We start from the raw sequence: 15,158 nt of genomic DNA, 5'->3' as shown, positions 1-15,158 counted from the left end.
ATCGTCCTGTATTCTGGGACACTCCATGATTACAATACATAACTCATTATCAGTAATTCCTTCCCTCACTGTCCCAGGCTGCTGGCAAAAGTGAGAACAGACTGTGTGATGGCCAGTGATGGGGTATGCAGCTTCTAATCTGCACAGGGGATGGCAGTCACTGATGTAATCTGTTGTGTGACAAAGCCTCTGCTGTGTGAATGAGACAATCTCCCTACCAACAATATATAGCATCCCCACACATAACCGCTATTATTAGCATGTGTTTCTCCACATTTTGAGCTGGTATTATGTCTTTCTTCTGGTGGAAAGCAAGCTCTGTGTACTGTGGAACACACAGCCATATTCTTTCTGTTAGTCACTTCCTGTTTACTGGAGCTTACAGCTCCCATTGGCCGCCCACCACTAAGTATCCCTCCCCCTCTCCTTTTTAAACCTGCATGTCTGCATGCAGGATCAGATGGCCGGTGGACACCGCATCTTGAGGCACGTTTGCCCCTCTCCTATATACTGACAAGGTAAATACTTAGTGCTGATATGAACCTATTAACAGGGGAGGTGATACTATTTATGCACACATTGCAATAATGCTCCCCCTCGCTATATCCTCCACAGCTCATTACCTTAGAGAGATCATTCTCCTCAGTAAGTACTTTTTTTTTTTTTCCTGCTACATGATTCACAACTACTGTCATAAGCTCCATTTCTCCGCATCTTGTTTTATAGATGCCTAAAGCACCATCATCCTTTCTGATAGATGCCTATAAGCTCTACACAATCTACATACCACACGGTATGTTTGACATTCTTATGGATTGCTGCTATATATTTTCTATGGCTCTTTTTAAATTATTTGGCATGATATGGGCAGTGTGGGATACCTGGCATTATCTGCGACCAATTTATCCTATTTTTGTATGAACATTTTGACTATTGTATGTATATACTTCTGTTTTCCTTTGTTTTTTTTTTTCCTTTGTTATTTTTTCTGTTTTATATTACGTTTTGTTTTGTAATTATATTTACCCTTGTAGTAACTGAAGAAAGTCACATTGACCGAAACGTCTTTTTTCGTGTTCTACAATAAACTGCCTTACAAATACCTTTAAGTTGAGTGCTAGGTTCATATTTGTTGCTTTAACGGTTTGGGAACCTAACCTTAGCACCATCTTGAGTTGTGCTCACGGTGTTCTTTCTACAGAAGCCTGCTTCAGCACGAATTTACCACCACACCTGGAAGGTGTTCTTTGCTTGGTGTTTATGCCGCGGTGTTTCCCTGCTGGGATTCTCGATCCCCAACATCTTGGCTTTTCTCCAGTCGGGCTTAGAGAGCCCGGATGGCTAGGTCGGTATAGTATTAGACTCGGACTTTGCACCAGGTTCCCTCAGGAGACAAATATCGGTCTTATCCATCCTGTTCCAGGGCAGAATTGCTATCAATTTGCAGGTGAAGACTTTTCATTCAGGGAGTCTCCCACTTGGTACCTCCCTATAAGGCGCCTATGGATGCCTGGGACCTTAACATGGTCCTAAGTGTTCTGCAGGAAGCTCCATTTGAACCGCTTCAGGATATCTCTTTGAGGTACCTTTCCTGGAAAGTGGTGTTCCGAGTGGCCATCACTTCCATCAGGCAGGCTTCAGAGCTGGCGGCCCTATCCTGCCGAGCTCCGTTCATCACTTTCCATAAGGATAAGGTGGTCCTCAGACCAGCCCCTCTTCTGCTGAAAGTCATGTCCTCTTTTCACATTAATTAAGATGTTGTTTTGCCTTCATTTTGTCCAGCACAGGTGCACCGTGTGGAAAAGGCTCTTCACACGTTAGACCTGGTAAGAGCCCTCTGGAGGTACATGTCGCGGACGGCACCCTTTCGTCAGATGGACACGCTGTTCGTGCTCCCCGAAGGGCGCAGAAAGGGACTCGCTGCCTCAAAATCGACCATAGCCAGATGGATTCGTTGGACGATTCAGGAGTTCTACTGCATTAGAGGCACGTCGATTCCAGCAGGGATCGGAGCGCACTCTACCCGGGCAGTGGGCGCCTTTTGGGCGATTCGGCACCAGGCTTCGACGGAACATGTTTGCAAGGCAGCAATCTGGTCCAGCCTGCACACATTTGCCAAACATTATAATATCTATGCTCAGGCCTCGGCGGATGCGAGCCTGGGTAGAAGGATTCTCCCAGCAGCGGTGGCATACCTTTTAAACAAGAGGTGCATGTAGCTTGGATCGGTGAGTCAATTTCCCACCCAGGGACTGCTTTAGGACGTCCCACAGTATCTGTGTCCCCCAATGAGGCGAAGGAGAAACATGGATTTTTGTGATAACTCACCGTAAAATCCTTTTCTCCGAGACGCTCATTGGGGAACATAGCACCCACCCTATTAGCCAGTTGGCTCTGTTTCTGTTTAGTTAATGCGCATTTATTTATGTGATATAAGGGTGGTCCTTTTCTGGACATGTACCTGTATTAAGGCTGATTTTGTTATCCTCCTACTGCTTTGGCACCAAACTGAGTTCCGCCCGCAATAGGGGCGGGGGTGTATACTACAGAGGAGGAGCTAACCTCTTTTTTTCACTTAGTGTAAGCCTCCTAGCGGCAGAAGCATACACCCACAGTATCTGTGTCCCCCAATGAGCGTCTCAGAGAAAAGGATTTTACGGTGAGTTATCCCAAAAATCCATGTTTTATTAACAACAGAACATATAATAAGTATTAAAAGTTGAAGTAAGATGTTTTTCCATTTCATTTGCAAATATTAACTCATTTAGACATTGACAGCAGAAACATATCTTAAAAAAAGGTACCAGTGTGCAGCATCCTGCCTCATTTTCATAACACTCTGTAAATGTCTGGGAAATGAGGAGACTAATTGCTGTGGTTTTGGGAAAGGAATGTTGTCCTATTCTAGTCTGATGTAGGATTCTATCAGCTCAAAGTCCAGAGCTTTCTTTGCTGGATTTTTGAATTGATAATGAGCTGAATGTTTCTTATTGGTGACTGGTCTGTACTGAAAAAGGCTAGTTCATAACCCAACTGTTCTGCAAAGCCATTCTGTTGCGATGAATGCAGTATGGGGTTTTGCATTTATTTATGTAATTGCCTTGTAATGTTTTCATTTCCTGTTCTGTCCAGATGTCACTGTATCCCAGAATTCCAATCGAAGGAAGTTCACCAACCGCCATATTGGGACACCCAAGTGATGGGTGTTTAAATATGGAAAATGCTGCTGGTACCACAGCGGAACACCGTCGCAGCACACACACAGACACATACACTCTATGCGCCGTACGCAACACTCACACACTCACACTCACTCACGCAGCCTCTTGCGCAGTACCACCATCGGAACACCTTCACACTGCATCTGTGCGAATTCCGCGCAGGTGCAGTGAATCATTCGGCTGATCCCGGTGGCAGATGAGCGACTTGTCTACAGGTAGAGGAAGCCAGTCATATTAGTTTTCCCACAAACGAAAGCTCATTTTAAACTTGTCTGTCTGACTATGTAAGGAGCATTTCACATGGGCTGCATGGTGGCTCAGTGGATAGCATTGCAGCCTTGCAGAACTGCGGTCCTGTGTTCAAATCCCACCATGGACAACATCTATAAGTAGTTTGTATGTTCTCCCCGTGTTTGCGTGGGTTTCCTCCCACACTCAAAAAACCATACTGATAGGGAATCTAGATTGTGAGCCCCATAGGGGACAGTGATGAGAATGTGAGCCAAACTGTAAAGTGCTGCGGAATATATTAGCGCTAAATAAAAAAATAAAATTATTATTATCTCCGTAGGGGAGGAAGCAAAAGACAATACTGACATTACAGCAAGGGATCACAGAGCATTCATTTTGTGAGGTAAAATATTTCACTATCTGTTTTTAAACAATATTTTACCTCACAAAATGTATCTTCTGCGATCTCCTGCTGTAATGTCAGTATTATCTTTTGCTTCCTCCCCTGCCCAGGAGCTGTGGTATGTTCTGTACATGGTCAGACACAGGGGTGAGAGAGACAGAGCACATGGGGAAGACAGCTCAAATGGGACAGTACATGAGGGGAGAAAACAGCACAGGAAGGAGAGAGACAGCAAAGGGGATAGCACATGGGGTATACAGGTCAAAGAAGAGAGCATAGATGGGAGAAATCAGCACATGGGAAAAGAGAGAGTGGATAGGTGGGTGAGCACATGGGGGGAGATATTTTCAGTGCTGCAAAGCCTGCCCCCATCGTAACATTACCACCATCTAGTTGCCTTATAATAGTGTAATCCCATATCTGCAGAGATGCAGGTTTGTGTGCACTGATAACAAGCTGGGTGAAAAAAAATCAATATTGACAATGAATCTTGTTATTTGTCCATGTGGATTTCTCCAGAATCTTTGATTTTTTTTATTATATTATATTTGATAGATGGAATATTCAAAGCTTTTGTAATTTTAAAGTGTGGAACATATTTCTAATTTTTAGACACAATTGTTTAAACAATGACCATCTCTGCTTATGAGAGCCACTCTAATATGTTATTTTTATGCACAATCATGACTCAGTGGAAAATTGACCCTTTAAGTAACACTTATCTTTCCACCCTTTTGCCAACCCTGTCCCAACTTTTTGAGATGTGTTGCTGCCATCAATTTCTAAATGAGTTAATTTTCTCAATTGAAATGGAAAATTGTCTATTTCAACTTCTGATCTGTGTTCTAGGTTCTGCTGTAAAGCAAATATGGATATAAGATTTCCAAATCATCACATTTTTGTTTTTCTTCACTTTACACACAGCGTCTCAACTTTTTTTTTTTAAATTGAGCTTGTATATAATTTAGATAAATGTACTAATAACTGGGAGAAATTAAATTCAGTAGATGCTTTGCAGCATTATTTGATTAGAATCTTATGTATTTCTTTCAAATATAGGATGTGATTCATTATTGCATTTGTACATATTTTTTATCTATTTTTTTCTATTTTAAGATGGTTTTGTTCCAAATTTTTCCTTTATTTTTTTATTTTAAATTCTATTTTTACTTGCTCACCTGTTTTTTTCTTCGTTTTCCATTTTGGACATGTTTTTTGTAACTAAGATGTTTGTGCCAAATTGATTATTTGTGGCTAGAGTTGAGCGATACCGTCCGATACTTCAAAGTATCGTATCGGATGGTATCGGCCGATCTTTAAAAAAAGTATCGGTATCGCCGATTCCGATACCGGAAGTCCCATTCAAGTCTATGGGACTTCCGGTATCGGAATAAGAAAAACCCTTTCCTGCCCTTGTACAGCCTCTCTGGGGTCTGTACGGGCCTTTCGGGGGGCTGTGCCGGCCTGCCAGGGGGTCTGTGCAGGCTCCGGTGGTCTGTGCCGGCCTGCCGGTGGTCTGTGCAGGCTCCGGGGGGCTGTGCCGGCCTGCCGGGGGGCTGTGCCGGCCTGCCGGGGGGCTGTGCAGGCTCCGGGGGGCTGTGCCGGCCTGCCGGGGGGCTGTGCCGGCCTGCCGGGGGGCTGTGCCGGCCTGCCGGTGGTCTGTGCAGGCTCCGGGGGTCTGTGCAGGCATCGTCCGATGGGACTACAAGTCCCATCGGGCGATGCCTGCTACCATGACAGTGATTGACACATTAGCCAATGATGGGACAGTAGTAGTCCCATCATCCGGCTAATGTGTTAAATGTAAAAAAAAAAAAAAAAAATTACATGCTACATACATACAACATGCATACTACATACATGCTACATTCATACTACATACTACATACATGCTACATTCATACTACATAAATACTACATGCAACATACATACTACATATATACTACATGCATGCTACATACATACTACATGCTACATACATACCACATATATACTACATACATACTACATACATGCTACATGCATGCTACATGCTACATACATAACACATATATACTACATGCATGCTACATACATACTACATGCTACATACTACATATATACTACATGCATGCTACATACTACATGCTACATACATACTACATATATACTACATGCATGCTACATACATACTGCATGCTACATGCATGCTACATACATACTACATACATGCTACATACATACTACATATATACTACATACATACTACATACATACTACATGCATGCTACATGCATGCTACATGCATACTACATATATACTACATGCATGCTACATACATACTACATGCATGCTACATACATACTACATGCTACATACATACCACATATATACTACATACATACAATACATTCATACAATACATACATAGACATACAGTACATATAACATAGAGTAACATACTTACCAATACTTGTCACATTGTTCCCCGAAGCCATTGTCTTTTCCGGGATAAATATTAACATAACAAACCACAAAAATACTCACCCACGATCCGAAGCAGTCCACGAGTGTGTCCCACGACGATCTTGGGTAGAGAACTGCAGCATCAGATGATGCTGCCGTTCTCTACGGGCTGCAGGAATCCAATGACGGAAGGTAGGTATCCTTCCGCACTGTATTCCTCCGCCACTTAAAAAAAAAAAGTCCCTAGTCTCACTTTATGCCATTGCTGTGTGGGAAATTCCCACACAGCAATGGCATAAAGTGAGACTAGGGACTTTTTTTTTTTAAGTGGCGGAGGAATACAGTGCGGAAGGATACCTACCTTCCGTCATTGGATTCCTGCAGCCCGTAGAGAACGGCAGCATCATCTGATGCTGCAGTTCTCTACCCAAGATCGTCGTGGGACACACTCGTGGACTGCTTCGGATCGTGGGTGAGTATTTTTGTGGTTTGTTATGTTAATATTTATCCCGGAAAAGACAATGGCTTCGGGGAACAATGTGACAAGTATTGGTAAGTATGTTACTCTATGTTATATGTACTGTATGTCTATGTATGTATTGTATGAATGTATTGTATGTATGTAGTATATATGTGGTATGTATGTAGCATGTAGTATGTATGTAGCATGCATGTAGCATGCATGTAGTATGTATGTAGCATGCATGTAGTATGTATGTAGCATGCATGTAGTATGTATGTAGTATGTATGTAGTATGTATGTAGCATGCAGTATGTATGTAGCATGTATGTAGTATGTATGTAGTATATATGTAGTATGTATGTAGCATGTAGTATGTATGTAGCATGCATGTAGTATATATGTAGTATGTATGTAGTATGTATGTAGTATATATGTAGTATGTAGCATGTATGTAGTATGTATGTAGTATATATGTAGTATGTATGTAGCATGTAGTATGTATGTAGCATGCATGTAGTATATATGTAGTATGTATGTAGCATGCATGTAGTATGTATGTAGTATGTATGTAGCATGCAGTATGTATGTAGTATGTATGTAGTATGTATGTAGCATGCATGTAGTATGTATGTAGCATGCAGTATGTATGTAGCATGTATGTAGTATGTATGTAGTATATATGTAGTATGTATGTAGCATGCATGTAGTATATATGTAGTATGTATGTAGCATGCAGTATGTATGTAGCATGTATGTAGTATGTATGTAGTATATATGTAGTATGTATGTAGCATGCATGTAGCATGTATGTAGCATGCATGTAGTATGTATGTAGTATTTTTTTTTTTTTTTTTTTTTTTAACATTTAACACATTAGCCGGATGATGGGACTACTACTGTCCCATCATTGGCTAATGTGTCAATCACTGTCATGGTAGCAGGCATCGCCCGATGGGACTTGTAGTCCCATCGGACGATGCTTGCACAGACCCCCGGACATCAGCACAGCCCCCCGGCAGGCCGGCACAGCCCCCCGGCAGGCCGGTACAGACCCCCACAGGGTGCACAGACCACCGGCAGGCCGGCACAGCCCCCCGGCAGGCCGGTACAGACCCCGGGCAGTCCACACAGCCCCCCGGCAGGCCGGCAGAGACCCCCGGAAGGCCCGAAATGACGGCGCATCATGATGCGCACACACCGCGCATCATGATGACGTCAGGCCGTCAATCAACTGAACTTCCGATTCCGATGCCGAATTCCGATATTGAAAAAATATCGGAAGTCGGTATCGGAATTCCGATACAGCAAGTATCGGCCGATACCCGATACTTGCGGTATCGGAATGCTCAACACTATTTGTGGCATTTAAAAAAATCACCAAATTTATTGCACATACAATCCAGTTTCTCCTGAAGTTATTTTTGCGTTACATAAATTTGTGTTCAAATGTTAGAGCTGTGTGTGATATTTTAATGAATCATCTAATCATGGATCAAGACTAAAATGTTTGGTTTTGTGTAAAATTTATAAACCTGTGTGTTTCAGTTTAAAGAATTTGGCAATAAAACAGAGTGAATGAAAAAGATGACTGTGTAACACAAAAAGGATTGTAAACTGTCACGCACGGAGGTGACACGTTGTTCGTGAACCCACTGTGCAACAGGGCAGGACGTACTTAGTAGGGGCAAAGTTAAGCGACTACCTCGTGTTCATTGGAGCGCCTGATGGTGGAGTCATACTTGAGCTGCAGGTAGTCGCCAGGTACTGTCATGAAGTCACAGACAGGGCTGGATTTATAGATTGCTATAACAATCTGGGTACACAAAGTACAACTTCAGACACACAGGTCTCAAGAACTGATTCAGGCACTGGACACACATGGACCAAAGGTTCAGGGTCAGGCACTGGCCACACAATTTCCAGGGGTTTGGGTCCAGGCTCTGGCTGCACAAGGACCAGGGTTCATGTGATCTGATGGCAAGTGTGGTGAACACAGTCACAAGAATCAGGGAGCACTCCAGGAACCACGCTTTGTGGCCGGGGCACTGAGTATGCCGGCGTCCCTGCATGGAGAAGAGGGGAGAGGGGGGAACCATTCAGGGATGCCGGCATTACCTATATAAACTAAGGAAAGAAGTACCCATGGCTAGAATAAACAAGGGACTCCCATTTGGACAGTTGGACTCAGTTAGAGATGAGGGAATCGATCTGCATATGACTGAGTTTGAGTAGAATTTCCACAAATTCAAAGGTCCCTGAAAATTTAAATACTATTTCATTTCAATTCAAGTGGATCGCCAATTAAGAAAATGGATAGTGCCATTTCACACACTGCTAAAGATTCAGAGAGTGGGCTATTGATATGAGGTGCGGCCATTCGGGCTTTTTCAAAATGCCTTGCAGCCTTTACAGTACACGGTGTAGACCAGTCATTCAGGGTGGACTATTGTAGCCAGTTTGAAAGATGGGGGCCAAACAGCACTATTTTAAGCTCTCTCAATATAGGGATACAAGGTCAAAGCACACTGTTGATTTCATGTAGAGGGAAAAATAGGCTAAAAAAGGCAATATATAATTGTATTATACTACATCAGTGCTCAATCACTTTGAAAATGGTAGTGGTAATCCGAGTTTGAAAATAATAATCCAAAGATTCAAGTGATATAGAGAAATACTGTACCCCTTTTTTCATTGTTCACAAGCTGCAAACACAGAAGGTATTATAAAACTGCTAAGTGCTCATTTTACTGCTAAACCAAAATCCTGATAAAAAGGCTTGTGGGTCATATTAATTTTACTTCCTGCATTGTGAGACAAGCAAGTTGTAATTTTCTTTATCGTTAAAAGACGAAAGAAAAATATCCATAATCCATAAATATAAACACAACTTTCTATTTCACAAAGTGTGCTTATTATAAGCAAATAATTTCAGTTTTGTGCACATTTTCTTATTGTAATAGTCCAATATTAGACCCATAGACACCATCCTAATTTCTTCACATACCTTCAGAAACTTTTTCAGTATTGCGGTTAGCATTAGCAGTAAATAGTGAATCAAATTTGGGGGAAAATTTGGTAAAGCTAAAAAATTCAAATTTCAAGAGATCCACCTTACTCTAGACTCTATGCTTATTTGTTCTCTTTTGTTAGCTTAATTCGGTTTATAAAAAAGTTCGGTTCAGCTACCAGAACAATACCCAAACTAGATCCCGAACCCAATTCAAGTGAATAGGGTGCCTGAACATCCGGCGGTTCCCATGCTGTCTTCTGTGTGACAGTGTTGGAAAAACCAATATAGGAAGAAAAAGTAGTGGCGCTCACCGATCCTTTAAAATCCAATGTCTTTATTCAGAAAAACATGTTTAAAACTAGCTGCAGAGAGAGAAGGAGCACATGTGGTGGATGATGATCATTTCGTGCTTTCCTGCGCTTCTACTGGTCCTGGACAATAGAAGTTCAGGAATGCGTGAAACGATTATCGTCCAGGACATGTGCTCCTTCCCTATCTGCAGTCAGTTTTAAACATGTTTTTCTGAATAAAGATATTGTATTTTAAAGGACCGGTAAGTGCCACTACTTTTTCTTCCTGTATACATGTTTGCATCTTATTTTATGAGCACACGGTATATGCAGGCTTGATTGCTCAGTTCAAAGTTTGGTTTAAGGATAAGTTCACACACACAGGTTGGATGGTGCTGGCTTTCTCCTTGTTTTTGGAAAACACCAGCTCTGACCTGTGGTAGTCCTTACTAAAATCACTGCCAGTCACAACCACTGGGCATCATGCTGTTACAAGGGCAGCGTGTGAGCCAACAGCTGTGACTGGCATTGACAAGGTTTACACTGGCTAGATGCCAGCTGATGACTACTACTGTCATTAGCACCACCTACTTCACTGATAGCAGTGAGACCAGGTGATGCTGATAAGAGTATTCACCAGCGTGTCTGTGCATGGCAGTAGCTTTATTGCTATCCACAAGCACCGGAGACCAAGAAGAAGATGAACGTGGATTACATTGTGGGATCATTTTTTTAATTAATGGGTGTGAGAGGGCTAGTGTGGGGGAGTCTTTAAGAAAATTCAAATATATTTTCTTTTCTGTGTGTGTTTATTTATTTTTACTACTGAGTTAGCAATGGGGGTGTCTGACTGACCCCTCTTAATTACTAACCCCAAAAATAATTGCACCAATTGCCACTGAACCACAACAATCTGGAAAAGCTGAGGCTAAGCACCAGAATTGGTGAATCAAATATGATGTCCAGCTTCTGGATTGGATGCATGCTGATATTTGTAGGTTGGGAATGGCCCAATAACCATGGGCATTCCCAGCCTAGTAATATAAGCCTGTAGCTTAGTCTGCTTTCCCTAAGCTGGTTATTAAAAATAGGGGTATCCCACGCCACTTTTACATTTATTTACTTATTTAGTACTAATAAGTAAATAAATACATGAAAAATACAAATAAATAAATTTAAATTTAAAAAATGACTTGGGATCCCCCTATTTTTAATAACCATATCCAGCCAAGGTAAAGCAGTCAGCTGCAAACTGGTCTTATTATTCTGGGACGTGGCTAACATCCATAAACCTTCCCAGCCTATTAACATCAGCCCCCAGCTGTTTGCCTTGCCTTTATTGGTTATTAAAAATCAGGAATCCTAAATAAAGACATGTGGTCCCCCATTTTTAACCCCTTAACCTCCTGAAGCTTTTTTCTGTTTTGTGTTTTAGTATTTTGCTCCCCTTCTTCCCAGAGCCATAACTTTTTTATTTTTCTGTCAATTTGGCCATGTGAGGACTTGTTTTTTGTGGGAAGAGTTGTACTTTTGATCGACACCATTGGTTTTACCATGTCGGGTTCTAGAAAATGGGAACAAAATTCCAAATGAGGTGAAATTGCAAAAAAGTGTAATCCCACGCTTGTTTTTTGTTTGGCTTTTTTGCTAGGTTCAGTTAATGCTAAAACTCACCTGCCATTATGATTCTCCAGGTCATTATGAGTTCATAGACACCAAACATGCTTAGGTTCCTTTTAATCTAAGTGGTGAAAAAAATTTCAAAACTTTGTTAAAGAAAAAATTGCGCCATTTTCCGATACCCCTAGCGTCTCCATTTTTCGTGATCTCGGGTTTGTGTGTGTGCTTGTTTTTTGCGTGCTTGTTTTTTGCGTGCTGAGCTAACGTTTTTAATTATATCATTTTGGTACAGATACAATCTTTTAATCGCCCATTATTGCATTTTAATGCAATGTCGCAGCCACCAAAAAAGGTAATTCTGTCATTTTGACTTTTTTCTCCCTTTTTTATTGATAGATTGGGCGATTCTGAACGCAGCAACACCAAATATGTGTATGTTTGATCTTATTTTTATTGTTTTATTTTGAAAGAGGTGAAAGGGGGGTGATTTGAACTTTTATTTTTTTTTGTTTTATAAAACATTTTTCTTTAACTTTTGGCATGCTTCAATAGTCTCCTATATTTTATATTTAGTGCGATCCGCAACCCTAACACCTGATGTCGGAAAGTGGTTGATAACCAGCAAAGCAGACAGCTGGAGGCTGATATTAATAGGTTGGAAAAGGCCATGGATATTTTCTCCTTCCCAGGCTAATAACACCAGCCCTCAGCCTTCCCAGAAATGGTGCATCCATTAAATGCACCAGTTCTGATGTTTAACCTCGGCTCTTCCTGGTTGCCCTAGTGTGGTTGGATTGTAGAGTTGATTTCTGCTCTGTAAAGTCTGCTGACATCAAGCCCATGGGTTAGTAATAGAGAAGTGTCTATCAGACAACTTCATTACTAACCCAGTAAGTAAAGAGAGCAGGGAAAAATCTTTTTTTGAAAAAGAAACTCCCCAACATTTTCGCTCTTTCCCTCATTTATTAAAAATAAAATAACAATAAACAAAAAAGATAATCCACTTTACACAGCTGACATCAACTCGCAATCTCATTACTCTAACTGCCAGCAGACCAGGGAAATCAGGAAGAGCCTAGACTGTGTCAGAATTGTTGCATCTACTGGAGATGCCATTTCTGGAGCGGCTGAAAGCTGGTCTTATTAGGCTGGGAAGGTGAAAATGTCTATGGCATTTTCAAGCCTAGAAATATCATCCCCCAGCTGTCAGCTTTGCCTTACCTGGCTATTAAACCCTGCCCGACAATAGACGTATCCCTACTTCCAGGTAGCTAGGTACTTACTAATCTTGGATGTATAGATTCGTTCAGGCAATTTTGCACACACAGGTCCTGTGTGTGCTCGATCGCTGCCGCATTCAGACAGCTGACACCCGGCATTCAGTCACTGGCACTTTTACCCCCTAAATGTTGCAGGCAGAAGGAAGTAAGCCCCTTTGCCCTTGGACCAGCTCCCCTGTGGGGGCCCGATCGCTGCTGTGTTGACTCAATGTCATCATGACGACATCTGGGTCACCAGGCACTAGCAAGATAGCAATAGATCATGTGCAGTGCATTATCTAGCTAACTTGCGTCTGCAGAGCTCACAGGCTATAAAGCATTGTAATGCTGGTGTAGTACAGTAGTACAATGATGCTTTATAAGAATGATCAGTAATCAAACTGCAGAAAGTTAAAGTCCCATAGTAGGACTAAGTAAAAAAGTAAAAAAATTATAAAAATATTTAAAAAAAATTACAAAATAATAAAGTAAATAAACATGATACCGCTGAAGACGTTATCTTGCCCCACAAAAAACAAGCCACCAAACAGCTCAATCAGGGGGAAAATAAAAAAGTTATAGCTCTCAGAATTAAGGAATGCAAAAATAATTATTTTTTCTATAACATAGCTTTTATTGTATAAGAGCGACAAAACATGCAAAAATTATGTCAATGTGGTATCGCTGTAATCATACTGAGCTGAAGAATAAAGCTGCCTTATCAATTTTACCACATGTGGAATGGCATTAAGAAAAAAAAAACAATTCCAGAATTGCTGGTGTTTGTTCATTCTGCCTTCCAAAAATTGGCATATAAAGCGACCAAAAATTGTCATGTGCCCGAAAATGGTACATAACCAAACACCAACTCGTCCCACAAAAAAAAGACATCACATGACATCAGCAGAAATGTGGAAAAATGATAGCGCTCAAAATATGGCAATGCAAAAAACAGTTTTTGAAAAAAAAAATATTTTAGGGTGTAAAAGTAGCCACTGACCTGAAGAATAAAGTTGTCTAATCACTTATACTTCATGTGAAACAGCGTAAAATATAAATAAAACAAATTTTTCATTCCAAAACATCACTCCTCCCTTTAAAAGCCCTACCGTGAGCCCAAACAGTGGTTTTCACGGCATATGAGGTATCTGTGTGCTCAGGAGAAATTGCACAATAAAATTTGGAGTCCTTTTTCTCCTGTTACCCTGTAAAAATAAATAAACTGGGACTAAAAGAACATTTTTGTGGGAATTTTTTTTTATTTTCACAGCTCTACGTTTTAAATTTTTGTGAAGCACCTGGTGTCATTAGTGGTGGATGCCCACTGTTTAGACACACCTGGAACTCTTCATCGACATGACATCTGCTCATTATTCCAGCAAATGTTGCAATCAAAAAGTGAAATGGAACTCCTTCCTTTCCGAGCCCTTCCATGCACCCAAACAGTGGTTTTCCCCGCACATATGGGATATCAGCATGCTCAGAAGAAATTACTCAACAGATTTTGGGTCCATTATTTTCTGTTACCCTTGTGAAAATAAAGAAATTTTGGTCTAAATTAAAACTTTTGTGAAAAAAGCTAAATGTTCATTTTTTTCTTCTATATTCCAAAAATTCATGTGAAGCACCATAAGGGTTAATAAACTTCTTGAATGTGGTTTTGAGTACCTTGAGGGATGCAGTTTTTAGAATGGTATCACTTTTGATTATTTTCTGTCAAAGTTACTTCAAATGTAATGTGGTCCCTTAAAAATGGTTTTGTAAATTTTGTTGAAAAAATTAGAAACGGCTGGTCAAATTTTAACCCTTATAACTTCCTAACAAAACAAAATTATGTTTCAGAAATTGTGCTGCTGGAAAGTAGACATGTGGGGAATGTTATTCTTGAGCTATTCTGTGTGACATAACTCTCTGATTTAAGGGCATAAATGTTAAAAGTTTGAAAATTGTGAAATTTTCAATACTTTTGCCCAATTTTCATTTTTTTTCATAAATAAGCGCCAGCCATAGTGAAGAAATTTGACCACTATCATAAAGTACAATATGGAAAAACAATCTCAGAATCAGTGGGATCCGTTGAAGCATTTCAGAGTTGTTACTACATAAAGTGACACTGGTCAGAGTTGTGAAATTAGGTCTGGTCATGAAGGTGAAAATAACTTGGGTGCTGAAGGAGTTAAAAATAGGGGACCATAGATATTTTTTTAGGGTTCTC

The 15,158-nt window shown here is 40.8% G+C and overlaps 1 protein-coding gene across 1 annotated transcript in view; it reads left to right on the top strand.

The window, feature by feature from the left end:
* LOC141060686 (solute carrier family 23 member 1-like) overlaps nucleotides 1-15,158 on the top strand; it is a 643,790-nt gene that overhangs the window by 531,641 nt on the left and 96,991 nt on the right. The gene's annotated exons all lie outside the window — the stretch shown is intronic.

This window comes from Dendrobates tinctorius, unplaced genomic scaffold, assembly GCF_039654945.1.
Source record: "Dendrobates tinctorius isolate UK_male_01 unplaced genomic scaffold, ASM3965494v1 ptg000241l, whole genome shotgun sequence".
Classification (NCBI taxonomy): Eukaryota; Metazoa; Chordata; class Amphibia; order Anura; family Dendrobatidae; genus Dendrobates; species Dendrobates tinctorius.
This window is presented reverse-complemented; position numbering and strand designations above follow the sequence as displayed.